The sequence below is a fragment of the Quercus robur genome, chromosome 10, assembly GCF_932294415.1.
Source record: "Quercus robur chromosome 10, dhQueRobu3.1, whole genome shotgun sequence".
Lineage (NCBI taxonomy): Eukaryota > Viridiplantae > Streptophyta > Magnoliopsida > Fagales > Fagaceae > Quercus > Quercus robur.
In genome coordinates this window covers 28,655,642-28,677,881 of record NC_065543.1, presented here as the reverse complement: position 1 = coordinate 28,677,881, position 22,240 = coordinate 28,655,642, and positions in this window count along the sequence as shown.

Genomic DNA, 22,240 nt, shown 5'->3' with positions numbered 1-22,240 from the left:
TAATCTCATCTACTGGCACCCAATTCTGATATGGAGGAGGAGCTCAGTAATAATCAGGCAAAGGGTTCTTTCTAATGTCAGGCTTGGTGATGATGTTTGAATTTGGAAGGGTTCCATTGTCTATTAGGTCTTGTATTTCGTGCTTGAGATGGAAACAATTATTAGTTTTGTGGCCAGATTTTTTATGGAAGTGGCAATACTCATTGAGGTTCCAAGTAGGAGGCACATGATTAGGCATGAGTGTAGGGTCTAAGGATTTGATGAATCCTTTAGAGGTCAAGTTCTTACATGCTTGGGCAAGGGTCATTCCTAGGTAGGAAAATTCTTAACGAGCTTTCTTTGTGAAGCTTGGGTAGGCTAAGGTTTGTTGAGGTATGATGACACTTACATTTACGGGATTGGGTGCTTTAGAAGTGGCTGTTCTTCCTCCATATGTCTTCTTGATTGGAGGCTTACTCTCACCTTTCTCCAGTTGCCCATTATTGATGGCATCCTCAATCCTAGTTCCACAATCACACAACTTTCCAAAAAAACTAACAAGTGATGACAAGAGCCTACTATTATATGCAGGAAGCAAATTCTTGATGATCATGTTGATTTGGTCTTTTTCATTTGGCCTATTAACCATCCTAGACACCTTTCCTTTCCATCTCGTCATGTATTAGGAAAAAGTCTCCCTTACTCCTTGCTTGGTAGTCTCGAAATCTCTTAAAGTCACATCAATCATAGTGTTGAAGATGAATTGGTCCACAAATAATTCCACTACTTCATTCCATACCTTGGTTTTACTTAGGTCCAAGCTATAGTACCACCTAGATGCACCTCTTGTAAGTAAGAGAGGGAATGCATGCAAAGTTTGCTTCTCATCCAACCCCTTCATTTCAGCAATGCTTAAATACCTCCTAACATGTTGCTTTGAATCTCCAGTCCCATCAAACTTTTTCGTATCAGAAATCTTGAACTTTGGAGGCAATGCAATGGGAGTCTTGGAACTTATGCCACCCATATTATAGAGACAATCATCTATCACATGGGCCTTGCGAAAGGCTAGTTGCATCTTCTCCATCTTTTCTTTCATAGCCATGGTGTTCGTGGTGAGCTTCTCAAATTGCTTTTTCTTTTCATATTCAGCCTTATCCCTTTCATCCCAATCCTCTCATTCTTCTTCATCATGTATCTCCACATGTATGAGATTTTTAAGTTTGGCCTCTTCTAGCTTGGTGAGGAGACCCTCCATCTTTTTGAGAACATCGTTTTGCTCTTCTATTGCCTTGAATATCTTTTGTACAGTCTCATCATCAATTGGAGTGGCCATGGCTTCTTAAGATGCTTCTCCTTGAGATGTCTCTCCTTGAGATACTTCTTCTTGACAAGCTTCATCAATCTTGACCAAACGTCTTCCGTTCTTTTCTCGGACCCAAATTGGAGTGGGGACGTGCTTTCTTGATCTTGGTAGTGCAATGGTGCATGAAAAGAAGTCCCATTTTATTAAGTCCATGTCCCAATTAAAAGGTCCTTTGTATTATCTTAGATGTTCTTAAAAAATCTTTTAAGTCCATTTTAATGAAGTCCCAATTACAAAATCATTCTCTTTCCACTCATGAACCATGCCTCTTGTTTCATTTGGGCTCTAGTCCATTTACAACAAACTCTTGTCTTACTCTAATGGGCTTTCATTAGAATGTGCTTAGAGATTTCCAACTCTGTCTCAAATATGGGCTTACAATGTATTCATTACCTTTGGACTCTTCTTTTATCATTTATTATTATCATTTTTTTTAAGTAGCTCTCTAGCTAGAACATATTGTAACATTCCTTTCAAAGTCCATGAATTTCTCATCATTTCGAGCCTAGGCATGTAACAAGGAGACATATATTATAAATGAAGGGAATGAACAGAAGTAAAAAGATGCAGATTAGATTTTTTTGGGCTTGAGTATGCATACGCATATATAGGGCCTACGTTTGCAGCCCAGTTGTATGTGTACACATACTTCGAGTATGCGTACACATGCAAGAAGCATGTGTACGCACATACATGCCCTACCCTAACCTAGAAACAGCAAGTACAAAATAGAGCAGAAACAAAACTATTAAATCTAACAACCTAACATGCTTTGAAACATAAAAGAGAGAAAACCTAAACTTAAACAAACATGTTATGTCACAAATAAACAAGAAAACAAAGAGAACAGAAAGATTAAAATAAGGAAAAACAAAGAAATGAGAAAAAGAAAGTTTAGAACTAATACCTTAAAACAAAAGCTCTTTCGCTTGATTTTAATTGTTCCCCTTAGTCAAATCTATTCACAACCAAATAAAATTGATTAGTAAACTTCAAAACTCGAAGATTAAGACCAAAATCAAAAGAAAATTGACTTGAGGATGGTTGGTGAAAAACTTCCTCTTTGATTCACTATTTCTAGTGAATCTTAGGTTTTCCCTTAGGATTTTCTGTGTGTTTTGAAAAGATACCATGTATGGCTTTATATAGTGAGAAAATGAGGGTTTAGAACGGCTCCTAGACAATGTGGGATTCGTTCCAAATCTCAACTTTAATGCAGAAAACTTGTCTCTCATAGTTTCTAGAACCCTAGCATGCGTATGCATGCTCATGTACACATACGCATACATGAAGCTTGGGTATGCGTACGCGGATCTGGAGCATGCGTACACATATATGTGTCTGTGTACGCATGCGTTAGGGTTTCTGTGGCCTTCTTTTCCAAAAATAGTTTTATTTAGCTCATAAAAGATTTATATTTTCCATAAAAACCTTCATCAAGTCAAATTAAGTCTAATAGGGACCTAAACCAACCTTGAGCTTTAGAGTTTTACTATCATTAGGAAACAGGAGCCTAAGTCATAAGGGGTACAAAATGCGGTGTCTATACTCGATTTAAGGAATAGCTATTACTAAGGAATAACTATTCCATGTAATAAAGGAAAAATTCTTAGATACTCTCGAAGTACGGAGAAATTATGTTCCCTCCTCTTGCATTCATGATGGACCCTACCATGAATATGAGATGAAGGAACACTATTCTTCATGTTTCGAGAGTACTTAAAAATTACTCGTGATAAGGATGTAACCAAATAAATGACACAAATTTTTTAAAACATTTTTTTATAAATTATTGATGTGGCAAATTCTTACTAGTTCTTATCGGGATTCATCACTAACATCACTTTTTTATTTTCCAATAATCACCAACCACATAGTAATTTGTAAATATAGTTTATAACTCTAGCATTTTCTATAGTTATTACTCATAAGAGTAATACTTCAATTGGTTTAGGTCAAATTACATTTCAAAGAAAGCAAAGTGAGTAAATTTTTTAAGTTGTAAAAAATATTTGAATGTAGAAGTTTAAAGATAGATCTAAGTTGGGTACAACATAAAAAGAAGAGAGAAAATTATTCTAACCTGAATGATTGTTCTTTAAAGATATAATGTGCATCTAGACTCTTGTATAAGCTCTTAGCCCATGATTGTTAGGTCATCTTATAAAAGAACAACTTAGGGAAATTTCCATCAGAAGGAATCAAATCATTTGTAGGAAATATATCCAAACTGAAAAAGCTAAATGTGAACCAAGAGCACTAAATTGGACGTCATTGTTGCCTTAACTTCAAGGTTTTTGAACCAAGAGCACTAAAAATGATATTTAATCAATTTCAACTTCCTTTCTAGACAACCTTTTTCACAAGCTCTAGTCAATTAAGAATGCTAATAGATGTTTAAAGGCGTAAATACACTTTTGGTCCCTACATTTTGGGTCATTTCTTGATTTGGTCCCTAAACTGATTTTGCTCCTACGTTAGTTCCTGATTTTTCAAAATCGTTTTTAAAATCATCCCTACTGTCAACCCAGTTATTGAATAAGTTGATGTGGCAAACGGAAGTGCCAGCTGTCAAAGCCAACTAATAAAATATTGTAGAAAATGCCAGCGTGTACAACTCAACCCCATGAGACCCTCACGTGATCGAGCCATGCCACGTTCCTGCCTCTTTTCCCCCACATGATGATCACGTGACCAAGCTTATCAACTACCTTCAACCACCCCATAAAGAGATACAGTTGAGGAGCCCTAAAACACTCACAACCACCATAACTTTGCTACAACTCTTGAAGAGATGGAAGCAACCCATCATCGTCAACAACCTCGTCGTCGTCAGCAAGCCTGAGGAGGAAAGCACCATGCATGTGCTATTGTCCCAACCCTGCTAAACCGGTTCTAGTGGTGTCCTAGACGGAGAACAATCCAGGCAGAAGGTTCTATGGGTGTCCCAATTACTGGGTAAGGTGTTAGTGGTTTAAAATTTTTCTTTATTAGTTCGTTTTTATAGTGGGCTGGGTTGATTTGGTTTGAAATTTGGGTTTGATTTTTAGGTTGGCCGGAAATGCAAGTTTTTTCAGTGGCTTGATGATGAGATTTGTGCGCGTTGGAAAGTGCTTATCCCAGAATAGAGGCAAACCATTCTTAGACTCGAGGCTGAGGTTTCAACTTGCAAAAAAAGGGAGAAGTGTTTGACAGTGTCTCTGATTTTGGCATTGGTGATGTGTGGGATATGCCTTTGTATGATTTTAGCTTTACTGGATTAGATGGGTGGGTTATGGTGTATTGCAAGGTGGATTAGCTGGTGTAGAGAAATTAAGTGTCTTGTATGAAGGTTTGGCATGCTTTTTGTATGAAGGGTTGGCATGCCTCTTTGTCAGTGTTTAGGAATATGCATAGTGCAATATTTTGTGGAGAAGTGTATTATATGACCTTGTAATTTCAGTTGGAATGAAATTAAGTTCTCATGGGTTGAACTTAAACTGTATATGTTGTTTTACCTAAATTGCTCATTGTTTACTAGTTTGTAATGAATGACTGAACTTATTTTGGTAATTGTGTGCAATGTTTTGATTGTTCTACAGTTACCAAATCTCCCATGTACATAGTGACTACAGTTACCAATTATGCTGTGTATATGAATCTGTTGGAACTCATTCCATAATTGCAGCACATATCATAGCTAAAAGTATACAAACCATAAACTGAAAATAATGGAACTCATTCCATGCCACAATACTCATAATTACAGCACAATACAGAAACCACAACATTACTGCCAAATACACAAAGCATATAGGTCATTCCCCACCATAATACAGAAATACAAATCATACCATTGCTTGCCAATAATCTTAATCCAATATAGATATCAAGCATGAAATCCAAGTTAGTTAATTAAGCCATTGTTCAGGCAACAAAAATAAAAGGTGATTGCACCACATATCACCCTACTTAGTTGCCACTATTCAACTATACAAAAATGGACATAAGTCAACCATAGTTCAGCCCTCATTACAACTAACAAAAAGGGCCAATGCACATAACTGACAAATGTTCAAATTGACTACAAAAAGACAAAAGTTCAAAAAAAATCCAAATAGTGAAGAGCTTAGATTTCGCTAGCTGATCCCCTTGATCCATGCATAGATGCTTGGCTCTCATTACCCCTCAATACTTTTCTGTACCTAAATGTATTTCTTGATGCATTCGAAGTGTCACTTGTGATACTCCCCTTCCTCCTCTTGGATGTTGAAGTGTTGGGGGATGCATTGCTCCTAGTTGTGTAGATGGTTGCTGCACTGTTGTTGGCTGGATTGTTGGAGGGCGCACTGCTTCTATTGTTAGCTGCACTGTTGTTGGCTGGCTTGTTGGTAGATGGTACCCTTGGTTGATTTGGCTCATTGATGGCCACTCCACTTACTCTACCACCATGACCGCTGTTACTTGTCTACACATACATATACACTCAAGTTAACTTCAAAAGGTAGATAACAAGTACAAACAATTGTGATTCATGAATAAACTGGTATTATACCTGTTTTAGCCTAGAACTCCTTCTGTTTGGATCACTAGCAACAACTGTAGGCAGTGTAGAATTGCCCCCAACCTTACCTTTGCAACTTCTTTTGTTGTGGCCTATCTTCCCACATGATTTACATCTCTTTGCAATACCCAAACCCTTGCTATGCCCCTTGCTTGGTTCATTGGGTTCCCTTACTTCTTCTTCTTGGGCCTACCGGGTGGCATTCTTTTTATTGAAGGCTGCACAGGTGGGACTCCAGTTGGGGTCCATATATTCTGACCATTGATTGGATCAATCACTGGCTCATAGCATGCCTTGTATGTGCTGACTCTATAGCAGTCATTAGTGTACTTCTCAGCTGCCTCTCTGTTGAAGAAAATACATGAAATTGCATGGCAGCATGGAATGCCAGAGATGTCCCATTTCCTACAACTACAGGTCCTCTTAGATAGGTCCACAATAAAGCTAACCAGCCCATTCTTAACCTCAAACCTTGTGTCAAAACCCCAACAAGCCAACCATCTACTGCTACCCATCTTTTCCCTGTGCAATCTTTTACATACTAGCTTGTAACCCATGCATACACATTAATGCATATAAAAATAAACACATTTTTTTCATCAAAATATACATAATTAATTAAATTATTAGAAAAAATAAATGTAATTTAATGTGATGATGTTTGGAATCAGTAGGCCGTATGTTCCGAACTCAATGGTGGATCAACAACCTGAAAAAGAAGGAAAGATTATCGAAGGTGACCAGGGTGGAATTAGTTAAGGACCCTTTCGACAGTTAAGTCAATATTTCTCTCAATGACTCAAGTATGAGGAGTGGATGAATAGTTATGCATACCCTAGTATGATGAGGTTTGGTCCCTTTTATAGAGAGTTTGGAGTACTTGTTAGGTGCCACTACCATCGTAGGAGATGTGTGGACTTAGTTTGGAGAGTGGAGCAAATTTTGGGGAATTCACCTCACGTCTTGGAATAGTAGATCGTGGTGCAACCGTTCTTGATTTGCAGAGAGCAACTTAGAATTTACTAAGTATTCATTAGTTGTCTATGATCTTTTGTCTGCAGACGACCAGTCCTTTATTATAGATGACCTCTCTCATTTCTAGTGTTATATCTTTTTGCCTTCCCTTCTGGATGACCATATTGGACGTGGATCTCTTGCCTAAGTGTAATACTACTTATGACCATTTTAATTTTAATTTTAATTTTTAATAAGATTGAACATGTGATGATTTTTGTTGAGTAGATATATGATTGGTTTTTTATTTTTTAATAGTTAATTAATATTAGACTCTTAGTATTTTGCATTCATTAATTTATTTGACACAAAGATTAAAAAACTTAAATCGATACATGACATAAATTTAAGTCCACAAAATATTTTATATATATATATATAAATTGGATTAACACTTTAAAAAGAATGTGAAGAGTTAATCCCACTCCTTATTAGTAAATGATGAATTTGAGTCATTATCTAATTAAATTCATCATATTTTTAAGTAAGTTTTTTTATGGGATTCTTTTAAGTAAGCTATTGATCCTTAAATTTTAGTCCATGAGATGAATGGAAAATATAAAATTTTTTTTGGAAGAAAAATATAAAAGTTTGGAGAATTTGAAAAAAAAAATTGTCTCCTATCTATATATAAAAGGCATGAATGGTATAGCGCTACGGTGCTTGTGCTACAGTAATTTGTGTTAATAATAATAAAATATTAACACAACAAATTGCCACAATATTTTCACAATTATTGGGGTGTTAATTTTTTTGTTTCAAAATAAAATAATAAAATATCATACTGGAACCAACATTTTCACAATAAATCATAGGTGGCAAGTTGTTATCGGTTTTAATTTGAATTTACAACTTAAATTACTTTTTTGCCCACCCATAACAACCAATAACAACCTATCGCTTAGAATTTGTTGTGAAAGTATTATAAAAATGTTGTGAACATAACATTTCTCAAAAATAAAGGTATTGTGAAAAAAAAGGTATTACATCCACAATATTTTTCACAACATTTTCATAGCAAATTTTACGTAGTAAATTGTTATTTTAATTTAAACTTACCAATGATGAAATTACTTTTATTGCCCACCAACCCGTAACAATATACTACTTATGATTTATAATGAAAATGTGTGAAATTCTCATTGTTACACTTGCCTTCTTCTTCTTCTTCTTTTTGCTTTTTTTTTTCATTGGTAATATCTTTCGTTTAACTTGCTTATATAATAATAAAAAAATATTAACACAATAAATTGTCACAATATTTTCACAATTATTGATGTGTTAATTCTTTATCTGTCAAAATAAAATAATAAAATATCATATTGATACCAACTGCAACTAAAAATAAAGGTATTGTAAAAAAAAAAAGTGTTACATCCATAACATTTTTCACAACATTTTCACAACAAATCTTAGGTGGTAAATTATTATTCTAATAGAAACTTGCCAATGAAATTACTATTTTTCCCACCAATAACAACCCGTAACAATCTATTATTTTATGATTTGCAATGAAAATGTTGTGGACATAAAATTTCTCTTGTGAATATGTTAAGACATCTTGTTTTTGTCACAATATAATAAATCAAAGTAAAATATAATAAAGTTATAAATGTATTATGAAAACGTTGTGCTATTCTTTATGTTTCTAGAATCTTTTTTTATTAGTCAATTTTTGATGATCCAAAATTCACTATTTTAAGTTCATTTTTCTTAGGTTGAATTTTTGTATTTTGCTTTGTGTTTTTTTTTTCTTCATGCACAATCTATATATCTATATATATAATAATAGGTGAAACTGAGAGAAACTCAAATTAGAATTCCAAATTAAAATTTCAATTTTGCGTCATGTGTCCTAAATTATTTATTCTTAAAAAGTTTTATTTCTTAATTTTAGAATCAAATGTGGGACCACATCATAAATATTCATCCAAGTGAGTCATTAAGTACAAAAACCAAAGAATGTAGAATAAATAAATCATTAAAAAAAAAAAGCTGCTTCACAATAAATTTTTTTTTTTTTTTTAAACATGGACAATTTACATTTTATATCTAATAATATCCTTACAAAAAATTTTAAAGTGACTATCAATAGTATTTAAATTTTATATATAAGAATTATATTATGCATCTTATTGTATATTTTTAAATATATCCATGCATATGCACGGGGTTACAAGCTAGTTTTAAGTAAAAAAACACATAGTTTTACACACACACACACCCAAAAAAAAAAAAAAAAACGAAAACTTAAGATTAAAAATTAAAACACTTTTCATCTTTTATGTTTGAGGTATGTCACAATTCTTCCTTAAACTTTAAAATCAAGCAATTTCTCTCTTAATATTTTGAAAAATAAAAAATATGTCATATTTCTATTCTCTCTGTAAGGACTCGTTTTTGGGTCCTAAACCCAAAGTATGATTGGATCCAAGCCCAATACAATGAATTTGTAGAGATTGGGTTGGCTCTAATGAATGAGATAACAGTTAGAATGGATTTTAACAGATAATCAAATAGAAATGAACTGGAGTTATCTAAGTAAATTTGTCCTCGACACAATCCGAGGAGGTCTGTTCTAGTATATATTGATTGAAAATGGTTATAGATATGGTTCAAGCTTCTACAGTGCTTTCTCTTACAAATTTCTGATGCCTCTCTCTTAAGGTCTCCATTCCATTTTATACTATCTTCCCTTAGCATCCCCACCCTCCACGTGCAGATTAAATCTCTGGGGTTTCTTCTTGTCCCATCAGTACCTTCCTAAAATCTTTGGGTAGTAACTAGAAGGCTGAGAATTATTGTTCAGGGATCACTTCATCATTAATGTGCCCAAAGTGTTAGCTGTGGTATATTTAATGCGGTGGTAGTAGCTTTTTCCAAGATATTTGTAGCTTTCCTCCATCATGTCTCTTCTTGATGTTTATCCTTATTCATAGAACGGTCTGGAATGTTGCTCTTAATGGTAATACGCTTCCCCTTACCTCAACTTTACTCTTCCAAGATGACACTCCTCCTTAGACCTTTGCCAGGCGATCTTGATCGGATTTTACCCCTTTACCTCCTTCCACTGACCCTCATGCAAGCAATTATTTGTCCTCGGACTAGTTACGTCCTCGGATTGGGCCCCTGGCCTAATACATGTGTAGAGATGTACTCCTGGGCTTTTCTGCCCCATACTCTCAATTAAACCCTAATGAAAGTTTATGATTCTTAAAATATTTCATTATGTAGTGACTAAAATACTCCTACTAAATTTTAACATCCCAAAAATTTTCTTCACGTATTTTGAGTTTTAGATGGTAGTAATGCTTAGAAAGTTGGAATGGTAATATAAAGTGTTTTATTTGTTACCAAAAAATTGATTTTCTAGGTTTAAATCTTTGAAACTTACAATATATCTAATGGAAAATTCAATAACACATGCCTTTTGTTATTTTTTTTTCTTACCTAAAATGAGTATTCATTAAAAACTAATTAAGCTAAAGATTGCATCTAGACTCATGTAAAATGATAAAAATGAAATTATTAATGACAAAATTTTCATTTTGTATGGTTGAAGGTATTTGATGAAGAGTTTCAATTGTAACATATGACATCATTCATTTCAAAAATTTAAATATTGTGACAAGATTTTAGTAAAACTCAGTTGCTTATTTTTGGAAGATAATGATATCTGTTTTTATTCTTATACGAATGAGATTAACTTTGTATAATATATATATTTTTATGTATATAGTTTCATATTTCTTCAAATAAAAATTCTATCTTAATTTTTTCACTCAAAAGGTGGCACGTGACTTGTACTTGCAGTAGTATATAAAATGACTAAATGCATTAAAATGGGCCGTGCATTAAGTCCAGTTCTAAAGACATAAATGACAATGCTGGCTCTAGATTTCCGAATGGGCAAAAAGTATTGATCCAGATCGACAGTTTTAAATTCTTAAAGCATGTATAATATTTATATAAAGCTATAATTTTTTTTACAAATTGCTATACAGTGAATATTTAATAATAAATTAAAAAGTAATCTATATTCTATATATAAAATAATAGGTGAAGCAGAGAGAAACTCAAATTGCAATTTTAAATTAAAACTCTAATTTTGTGCCACGTGTCCAGATTGCAATTCCAAATTAGAACTCTAATTATGTGACATGTGTCTAGATTCATGTGAGGATCACACCAATTTCAATATGAAATTAGAGTCTAATTTTGAGCCATGTGTCCCAATATATTTTTCTAAATTTAGGTGTCAAGTGAAGACCACACCATACATACATATACAAATTTCCTCAAATCACGTAAAAGTCTTTAATGACTCTCTTGTCTCTTCGCTTTTCACGTTTGTTTATTTGTTTGTTTGTTTTTTTTTTTTTCTTTTTTTTCACACCAATCCCAATCACTCTAAAATCCTTTCTTAATTTTTGTGCCAAAGGAATTATATATATATATATATATATATATTTATAAAATCAAAGCTAAGAGAAAATATAATTTAAATTCTAATTTGGATAATTAATTTTGCATCATGTATCTGTACGGCACCGAGCTCCCAAAGCCCATACAGGCCTTGGGCCCAGACCCATCTAGGCCCCGGGCCCAAGCCCATACCAGCCTTGGGCGCAGGCCCAGGAGATAGTTCCAGTTACCTTATGCCCTTCTTAAAACTGCCTTAGGGCCAAAAACAAGTTTTGGTTATTAAGCTCCCGGGGTTGACCGGTTAACATTTCCCGGTAGAGCGCATGAGTCAATACCCGGGAAGGTCATGATATGCACGGGAACGTGAGTTGCCGAACACAATCGGTGAAAATGGAGCCAAGTTCCAAGATCATAAATGCTGCACCGCCCTTCCACCTAAAACAACCACTTTAACCAGATAATACTGGACCTTCAATAGCACTAACGATGAATATAATCATGGTCTCCCCACTAACCTTGGCTATAAATAGAGGAAAGTTGGGAGAAGAAGGGGTTCAGAAAAATTGAGAGAAAATAGTCAAGGAGAGAGCTTTTCAACTGAGTGTTGCTTTGAGTCTCTCTGCCGAGAACGACCCATTGTAGGAAATCCTTAAACCCACTACAAATAAATTGTGAGCCCAAGGGATCTAAGGCCCAGAGTTCTTGTACTTGGTTCTTACAATTGGCGCCCACCGTGGGGCCATCCTACGAAGCTGTGGTTCGAGTGAGACTCAAGCAAAGAAGATGTCGGAGGAGCATTCAAGAGGGCACGTTCCGAGCAATTCCGCAGGATCTTCTCGGGGATCGACGTGGAGGGAGAGAAGGCAGAAGCGGCTGGAGGATAGGGAGCATTCAAGAGGGGAGGAAAGGTCCGGATTGGGAGAAGGATCGGACCAAACGCACCGGACGATTTCAAACGTCTCAGCACATCGGCAGCATGATGATAGAGACCGGGAGCTGGAGCGGTTGCGCAGATTGGTAATGGACTTGGAGCTGGAAGCAAGGGGTCGGCGCCACGAAAGGAACCGCAACCCCCAACCCAGGAGGAACCGCGGCGAGGAAGGTTCCAACCGATCTGTTACGCAACAACACCGAGACCGATCCCGTTCTCAAGAGTCATGTCGTCATTCCCGGGATATTCGTCGTAGACGGGACCGTTCCCGGTCGCATGGATATGATAACCAAGGGTCAGAGTCGCCAGAGGAGCGGCGGCACCACAACGTCGCGATGGACGCCATGAGCAGGGCCTTGCGGATGGCGGCCCGGTCTCCATTCTCTGATGAGATTGAACGGGCACCCATGCCGAGCAGATTCGCGCGCCCACCATTCAATTCCTATGAGGGGAGGACAGACCCCGTGGAGCATGTCAGTCATTACATCCACATGATGTCGTTGCATGCGCACAACGACGCATTGATGTGTAAAGTATTCCCCTCTAGTCTCGGCTCTACCGCACTGAGGTGGTTCAATGGGTTGCGGAAAGGTTCTATACACAGCTTCGCCGAGCTGATTCAGGAGTTCGGCAGCAGGTTCGTAACATGCAGCCGAGTGCAACAACCGGTCGACGCGTTGCTTTCCATGAAAATGAGGGTCGGGGAAACCCTTCGGAGTTATGCCAGCCGATACTGGGAACTCTACAATGAGATTGGCGGGGGAAACGAGAAGATTGCGGCTAGTACCTTCAGGATGGGGCTCCCCGAGGATTCTGAACTACGGGAGTCGTTGACAAGAAGACCCCCGGAGAACATGAGGCAACTGATGAGACGCATAGAGGAGTACAAACGCCTAGAGGATGACCGGCTGCAAAGCAGGGGGAAAACCCCTTTTTCGGGGAGATCTCGGCAAAGCATCTTGCCGCTAAAGCCGAAAAGGGACTTCAGAATGCAGGAACCAGAGGTGCAGGTCGAAGGGGTTAATGTGTTGTTTAAAGAGCCCGTGCACAAGATACTGGAACGGATAAGGAATGAGCCATTCTTCAGATGGCCGAACAAAATGGGGGGCGACCCATCTCGGAGGAACCAAAGCCTATACTGCACTTATCACAGAGACAAGGGGCACACCACCGAGCAGTGTAGGGTATTGAAAGATCATCTCGGGCAGTTAGTGAAGGCAGGGCACCTGAAGGATTTTGTAGCAGATTCCACTGACCGGGAGACCGAGCAGGGCGCACCACAGAGAAGGAATCCCCTTCCACCACCCCGGGGAGTAATCAACGTCATTCATGCCGCACCGAGAGGGGCAGCGGCGGCTAGGATGGTGATGACAGTGGCTTGCGCGGAGGGAGAATCATCCAAGAAGCAAAAGAGGGCTGGACGGCTAGACATCTCGTTCGGAGAAGATGATTTCGAAGGAACCATCCAACCCCACGACGACGCTTTGGTGGTGACAGCCCGGATAGGCGGATTCCTGGTGAAGAGGGTGATGATTGATCAGGGTAGCGGGGCTGACGTCATGTACCCGGACCTCTTCGAAGGGCTCGGGTTAAGAACCCAGGATTTGGCGAAGTATAACACGCCATTGGTCTCGTTTGACGGGAGAATTGTGATTCCCGAGGGGCAAATCTCACTCCCAGTGGACATGGAGGGCAAGGAAGTTGTAGTTACGTTCATAGTAGTCCGATCGTTCGCACCTTACACCGCAATCCTGGGGAGGCCGTGGATTCACGCCATGGGGGCTGTTCCGTCCACCCTTCACGTGAAAGTAAAGTTTCCTACTGAGTACGGAGTTGTAGAGGTAAGGGGGAATCAGCAGGTGGCGAAGCAATGCCTCATAGCCGCAGTCCAGTGGGAAAAGGAACAGCTCGGCCAAGCTGAGCACGCCGAGAAAGAGACTGCATAGCAATTACAGATACCCCAGGAAAAGGGGGCGGACGTTGCCGAGGAGGTGCTGAAGGTAAGAATTCTCCCAAATAGTGACAAATACTTCCAGATAGGTACAAGCATGAATGACCGGGAAAGGGTAGAGATGTTGTTGTTCCTGTTGCAGAACATAGATGTCTTCGCGTGGAACCCGTATGAAGTGCCCGGCGTAGACCCCGAGTTCATTGTTCACAAACTCAATGTGGACCCATCATTTCCTCCGAAAAAGCAGAAGCCGAGAAGAGCGTCAAAGGAGCACGTCGATGCAGTAAACCTGGAGGTCCAGCGGCTGAAGGAAGCCGGGGCCATAAAAGAAATATTCTTCCCGAGATGGATAGCAAACACTGTCGTAGTAAAGAAGAAGAGCAGTAAATGGAGAGTTTGCGTGGACTTCACCGATTTAAACAGAGCGTGTCCCAAGGATCCGTTCCCGATGCCCAAGATTGATCAGTTGGTGGATGCCACGTACGGGCACCCGAGAATGAGTTTCCTGGACGCCTTCCAAGGCTACCACCAGATTGCCTTAGCACCCGAGGACCGAGAGAAGATGGCATTTATATCCCCGAACGCAAACTACCACTACGAGGTCATGCCGTTTGGATTGAAGAATGCCGGGGCTACTTACCAGCGTATGATGACAAGGATGTTCCGAGAGAAAATTGGTTGCACGGTTGAGGTTTATATCGACGACATGGTAGTAAAGAGCAGAAAAGAGTCGCTGCATACTGAAGACCTTCGGGGAGTATTCGAGATACTACGGCGACACAGGCTGCGCCTCAATGCCGAAAAGTGCACTTTCGGAGTGGGGGCTGGCAAGTTCCTGGGTTATCTGATCTCCACTCGGGGAATAGAGGCTAACCCCGACCAAATAGAGGCAATCAATCGCCTAAAACCACCGAGCAACCCTAAGGAGGTGCAGGTGCTCACCGGGATGTTGGCCGCCCTGAACCGGTTCATCTCCAAGTTTGCCGATCGCTGCCGGCCATTCTATCAACTTCTGAAGAAGTGGAAGGGGTTTCAGTGGGACGAGAGCTGCGATGAAGCTTTTCGAGAACTAAAGGAGTATTTGGCAAAGGCGCCGAGGTTGACGGCCCCGGAGCCCGGGGAGGATCTGTTTATGTACCTTGCAGTGACCAATCATGCCGTAAGTGCTGTATTACTAAGGGACCGGGGAGTGTAAATACCGGTGTATTACGTAAGCAAGACCTTGGTCGATGCCGAGACAAGGTACCTGCCTCTTGAAAAGTTGGTTTTGGCCTTGGTACACGCCACGAGGAAGTTACCACACTACTTCCAGGCACACACAGTGTTCGTCCTCACCGAGTATCCATTACAAGCACTGTTGAAGAGATCCGATTTCACAGGACGGATTGCTAAATGGGGGACTCGGTTGGGATCGTTTGACATAAGATACCGACCTAGAAGCTCGGTGAAAGGGCAGATTCTCGCTGATTTCATCGCGGAATTCACACCTAAGAATGAAGGCCAGGTAATCTGTAGTGCGGAGATTCGCCCGTGGAGGTTATTTGTGGACGGCGCATCAAACGCTATGGGGGCCGGGGCTGGTATTGTCATAATCACCCCTGAGGGTATGCGACTGGAACATTCCTTCAGATTGGGGTTCAAAGCCTCGAACAATGAAGCCGAATATGAGGCCCTGTTGGCCGGACTAAGGGCAGCATTGCATCTGGGCGCCAGGGACGTAGAAATCTACTCAGACTCTCAGCTGGTCGTTTATCAGATCACTGGGGACTTCGAGGCTCGGGATCCTCGAATGAAAGCTTATCTGAGTACGGCAAAGCAGATTATCGGTCAGTTTGGAACGGTAAAGATATCCCAGGTGTCCCGGTCGCAGAACAAGCATGCTGACTCTCTTGCTACGTTAGCCTCATCGGCTACCGAGGACACCCCGAGGCTTATCACGATTGAACTTGTAAGGGAACCAAGCATCTGTGTGGAGACTGCCCTCGACCGGGCCGGAGTAGAAGTTGCGCAGGTGGCGGTGGCCGGACCATGCTGGATGAACCCGATCATAGACTTTCTTTCCGAAGATAAAGTTCCAGAGGATGAGGCCGAGGCCAATAAGATTCGACGAATGGCTCCCAGGTACTGGTTGTCTTCGGACCGAAAGTTGTACAGAAGGTCCTTCGCGGGCCCTTACCTCTTGTGCCTGCATCCTGAAAAAGTTAAGGAGCTTCTAACCGAGCTGCATGAAGGAGTATGCGGCGGGCATGCCGGGGGACGATCTCTAGCACACAGAGCAATGACGCAGGGGTTTTGGTGGCCACAGATGCAGAAGGACGCCGCCGAATACGTTCGGAGTTGCGAACAATGTCAAAGGCACGCCCCAATGATCCATCAGCCTGCCGGACATCTAAATCCTGTCAGCAGCCCGTGGCCATTTGCACAATGGGGGCTTGACATCCTCGGGCCATTCCCCCGAGCAACGGGGAACCGCCGTTTTGTATTGGTGGCCGTGGATTACTTCACAAAGTGGGCTGAAGCTGAAGCCTTGGCCAATATCCGGGATACCGACGTGAAAAAGTTTGTGTGGAAAAACATAGTTACAAGGTTTGGGGTGCCGAATTCACTAGTGACAGACAACGGGCTACAGTTCGACAGCAACGCTTTTCGGACCTTTTGCGGCGAGCTCGGCATCAAGAACAAGTATTCAACCCCGGCATACCCCCAGAGTAACGGCCAAGCTGAAGCAGTAAACAAGACTATTTTGAACAGGCTCAAGAGAAGGTTGGATGGAGCGAAAGGAAGGTGGGCAGAAGAACTACCCAGTGTCTTGTGGGCCTACCGCACGACCCCCAGGAGGTCCACGGGGGAAACCCCATTTTCTCTGGCATACGGAGCAGAAGCAGTGATACCGACCGAGGTGAGCTTATGCAGTGCGCGGGTCGTTGGGTTTGACCCTGTACAAAACGCCGACCTTATGATGGAGCAGTTGGATTGGCTAGAAGAATGCAGGGAGGCTGCGACCGTACGTCTTGCCGAGTATCAGCAGAAGCTAGCGCAAAGGTACAACCGAAATGTAAGGACCAGGGAATTCAGTGTCGGGGAATTGGTGTTAAGAAGGGTAGTAGGGAACATGCGGGACGTGGCTGCAGGGAAGCTTGCTCAGAGTTGGGAGGGACCATACAGAGTCACAGCCGTCGCAGGGGCAGGGGCTTACTACTTGGAGGACCTGGACGAGAGGCCGCTCCCCCGACCATGGAACGCCAACAACCTGAAGAAGTTCTACGCGTAACCATCGATGTAAGCCGAAACTTGTATTCTATGAAGATTAAGAGTATGATGAACTTTTTTGTCTTTGCTGTTTTTGACCCTGTAGCCGCACACCAAGAGAATCGCCAGCAAAACCTAAGGACAGAAACCTGACCCTCGGCTCGATCAATATCGCCGAGCAGGTGAAAACCTTACAAACAAAATCCTAAGGACAGAAACCTGACCCTCGGCTCGATCAATATCGCCGAGCAGGTGAAAACCTTACAAACAAAATCCTAAGGACAGAAACCTGACCCTCGGCTCGATCAATATCGCCGAGCAGGTGAAAACCTTACAAACAAAATCCTAAGGACAGAAACCTGACCCTCGGCTCGATCAATATCGCCGAGCAGGTGAAAACCTTACAAACAAAAACCCTAAGGACAGAAACCTGACTCTCGGCTCGATCAATATCGCCGAGCAGGTGAAAACCTTACAAACAAAATCCTAAGGGCAGAAACCTGACTCTCGGCTCGGTCAAAATCACCGAGCATGTGTGAACCCTGCAATTAAATCTATGAGGACAAAAACTTGATTCTCGGTTAAAATCAAACATCCGGACAAACGGAAACTTTGCAAACAAATGCTCGAAGGACGGAAACTCAATTCTCGGTTAAACCAAAACCTGATAAAAACCTAACCCTTTTTACAAAAACTAAGTCCAAATAGCGCTCTCAAAACTACTCACAGCTCCGCACAACAGGTTCTCGGGGGTACATTCTATTAAGCGGCCATAGCATTGGTGTGATTCAAGCAGAGCACAAACAGATATAATTTCATTCAACAAAATTGAAACAGGAAAAGAAAACGGACTTCCAATTAAACGAGTAAAAGCAATTGTTCAGTCACCACATCCCGGTGACATGGGCAAATAAAACCAATAAATTAAAACAACGGTTCAATCACCACATCCCGGTGACATAGGCAAATAAAAACGAAATAAAAATAAGCTAAAATAAAATCAACTAGGGGGTTGAGTCGGTGGTGGCACTTCCTGTTGGACGATCAGGGAGAAAGGCTGGGCCTCGTCAAGAAGTTCCTGCACGGTAGGTGTGCTCGTAGCCTCCAGTTCCTCGGGCTCGGCATGAGAGTCGATTTGCTCAACCAACTCCCTCATACTGGCCGTCTCCTCCTCGTCTAGAGCAGCCGGGGCGTTCTGGACGGCAGGTACAGGACTCGGAAATGGAATCTGGCCGGGGTCTCTCAGCGGCGAGTCTTCAGGAACTCCCATTGCTTGAAGAGCAGCAAACCACCCGGCCTCGAAACCCATATGCCGAGCCCGAGCCACCACCGGCTCTGCGGAGTTCTCGGCGTCGGCGAAGCCCACGTCGTACCACTTCTGCTCCGCGGCCGCCAAGCCCGCCCTGAGATCAACTATCTCCTCGGCATGAGAAGTGTTGAGGCTGAGGGCTTCGGCCAGTTTAAGTTCCGTCTCATTTTGCCTGGCCAGGAGGTCAGTACACCTCTGTTCGGCCGATGCTCGGAACTTCTCCGCGGCAGCAGCCTTATTCTCGGCAGACTCAGCAATCTTGGCCTTTTCCTTAGCCATTTTTACTGCTGCCTCCCGCGCCACCTTCTCGCGCTCATTTTCCTCATCAAGCTCCCGTGCCCGGGCAGCCACGATGTGGGCTAGTTGAGCGGCCTAGCAAGCGCGAAGGTTAGCAAAGTGGCAAAAGGAAATCTACATGGAGCAAATAGACAAAAGAATTACCGCAATGGCGTGCCACTCTAACCGGCGCCCCACGGACTCCTCGGACCCATCCTCAAAGGCGTGCACGTCCTCGGGAAGTTGGAGAGCTCCGGCCAAGGTTTGGGCAATGCGGCCGCCCTCGCCCTTATCCCATATCCGAACAGAGGCCGTTGATGGCAATGGTTTGCCATCCAGAAGGAACTTTGGCTCCCACGCTGGAGCCACTTGGGAGGAGGATGCGCCCCCCGTGCCGGCTTCGGTCTGCGGCTCGCGGATGACAATCCCCCCTGTTGGTCGGGGAGGAGTCCGGACAGCGGCGTCCCCCGGGGCCGTGGAATGTTGCTTGGCTACTTTCTGTTTTTTCCGGGCACGTCCGGACTGCGAGGTTGGAGGAGGTTGAGAAACTGGACCCCGACCCTGGGTAGGCGGGGGCTGGTTGGTCGGCCGGGCACCAGGCACGAACCGGTCTAGGGTCATTACTCGCCTTGCCACCATGCTTGCACCGGGCTGGATCGCTTCAGCTAGCAGGTTAGCCGCGTCTGTCACTTGCTGTTGATGCTCGGCGGGTGGATCCTCGGGATGGGTCTGCTCTTGGGCTTGGTCCCCTTGTTGTATAGTTTCGTGAGCTCTCTCTCTAAGGCGCCGGGATACTTGCTCCGCGGAATCGTCTCGAAGGGGAACTAGTTCGTCCGCGGCAGTGAACCACCTACCAAATTCCCTCGCTTCCCCGGTTGTAAGTTTCGGCGGCAAGAAGTTCACGTACCGGACGTCTATGTACGAGAGCAGGGGGCTGTCAACTATCAACGCCTGCTTGAATGATTGCCAAGTAGAGTAAACCGGTTCCACGCCAAGGATCAGGTGTGAGGCCCGGAGTTGCCCGTCCCAGTGCACGTAGATCTCGGAACGAAGGACGAAGTTTAGGTCCCTGACGTGGACGGCTCTGAGGTCCTGAGTAAACACTTTGCCGTCTGCAAAAGAACAAATAACACGTTAGCTTTTAACAATAAAAGATTTTCTTTTACTCAAACAACTATAAGAAGGGGAAGGTACGAACCCACTTCACGCCGTGTGAGGGGGCAAGGGATCTCCCCGGCAAACCAATTGCCGCGCACCCTGACAAACTCCCCGGCGGAGTTCCTGTTCGAATCGGGTAGGCACGATATCAGCCGTACCCGAGCATCCCTTGTCTTTAAGTAGTAATTTGTGGATTTGCTCCCACAGAGGCTGTACATTTGGTTAATATCATGGTGATCTAGTTGTAAGTTAAAGGTATGGTTCAACTGGCCGACACAACTAACTACCCGGTAAAAATTGGGGGGAAGCTGGTCGGGGCACAGCCCATAGTAGGTGAGTGTGCTTATCAGGAGGGGATCTACCGGGAACCTAACCCCACCTTCTAAGATGGACATCAAAGGAAAGAAGGCTGTACCATGCCCTCGGTGGAGTTCCATATCACTCTCATGGCAGTAAGCCACGTCCACGTCACTGGGGATACTAAATTTACTCCTAAAGGTGGCCAAAGCAGCCGGGGTATCTAGAAGGTAAGAATAACCCATCTATAAAGCCTAAAACTACAAGAATAAAATCAAAGAAACAAAGCTGAAGGAACAGGAAGGGAAAGAGAGACTTACGTTGGGTTCTAAGGAGGAAAAGAACGCTGAGCAAGCAAGCACACAGAAATGTGGTTGGTAGAGAGTAGGCACTAAAGATCAGAGGCGAAGGAAAAATGGAGTGACGTTTGGAGAAGAACTATTTATAGAGCCAGAAGAAATGGGGAAAGAAGAAACGCTTGATCAAACAATAAATGGGCACAGCGAACAAGCGACCCAGCAAATGCCAAGCGTAACCGATTTGCGCACCGCTTCGGTTCACGAACCGTCAGGCAATAATGACGACTACGCCTGGCGCCGCGAAACGGCGCGTCTTTTGAGATGGCTATTAATGAGAAATGACAGCCAGAAGTCCCAGACTAAAAGATTCCCGAGGTCAAGAAGCCCAGGCAGCTCCTTGATTCTCCTCGGCGACCGAGTATGAATCAAGGGGGGGCTATTGTACGGCACCGAGCTCCCAAAGCCCATACAGGCCTTGGGCCCAGACCCATCTAGGCCCCGGGCCCAAGCCCATACCAGCCTTGGGCGCAGGCCCAGCAGATAGTTCCAGTTACCTTATGCCCTTCTTAAAACTGCCTTAGGGCCAAAAACAAGTTTTGGTTATTAAGCTCCCGGGGTTGACCGGTTAACATTTCCCGGTAGAGCGCATGAGTCAATACCCGGGAAGGTCATGATATGCACGGGAACGTGAGTTGCCGAACACAATCGGTGAAAATGGAGCCAAGTTCCAAGATCATAAATGCTGCACCGCCCTTCCACCTAAAACAACCACTTTAACCAGATAATACTGGACCTTCAATAGCACTAACGATGAATATAATCATGGTCTCCCCACTAACCTTGGCTATAAATAGAGGAAAGTTGGGAGAAGAAGGGGTTCAGAAAAATTGAGAGAAAATAGTCAAGGAGAGAGCTTTTCAACTGAGTGTTGCTTTGAGTCTCTCTGCCGAGAACGACCCATTGTAGGAAATCCTTAAACCCACTACAAATAAATTATGAGCCCAAGGGATCTAAGGCCCAGAGTTCTTGTACTTGGTTCTTACAGTATCTTATCTAAAATTTTAAATTTTTGTGCATGCATTAACACCTAACACGGAAGTTAGAAAACCACAATAATCAAGTTCATTCACCTAAGCAAAAACATTTAACTTGCACACTATAAAAATCCCTATCATCCCATTCATTGTTCATATAAGCATAAATATACAACCTTCCAGAAACATTCAGCCACATGAATGAGGAGAATTAAGTTTTTGTTAGATTCCATTTTTTCAGAAAATTGCATCCAGTCATGCCTTTATTGTTTCATCCCCATCAGTGTATATTCTGTAACATTTATCTTATATATATGCTTTCGAGTTCAAAAATTGTATTGAGTTACTTTTTATTTGTGGCATGAAGGACTAGGATCATTTCTTGAGAGAAGAGTTACTGGATTACGTA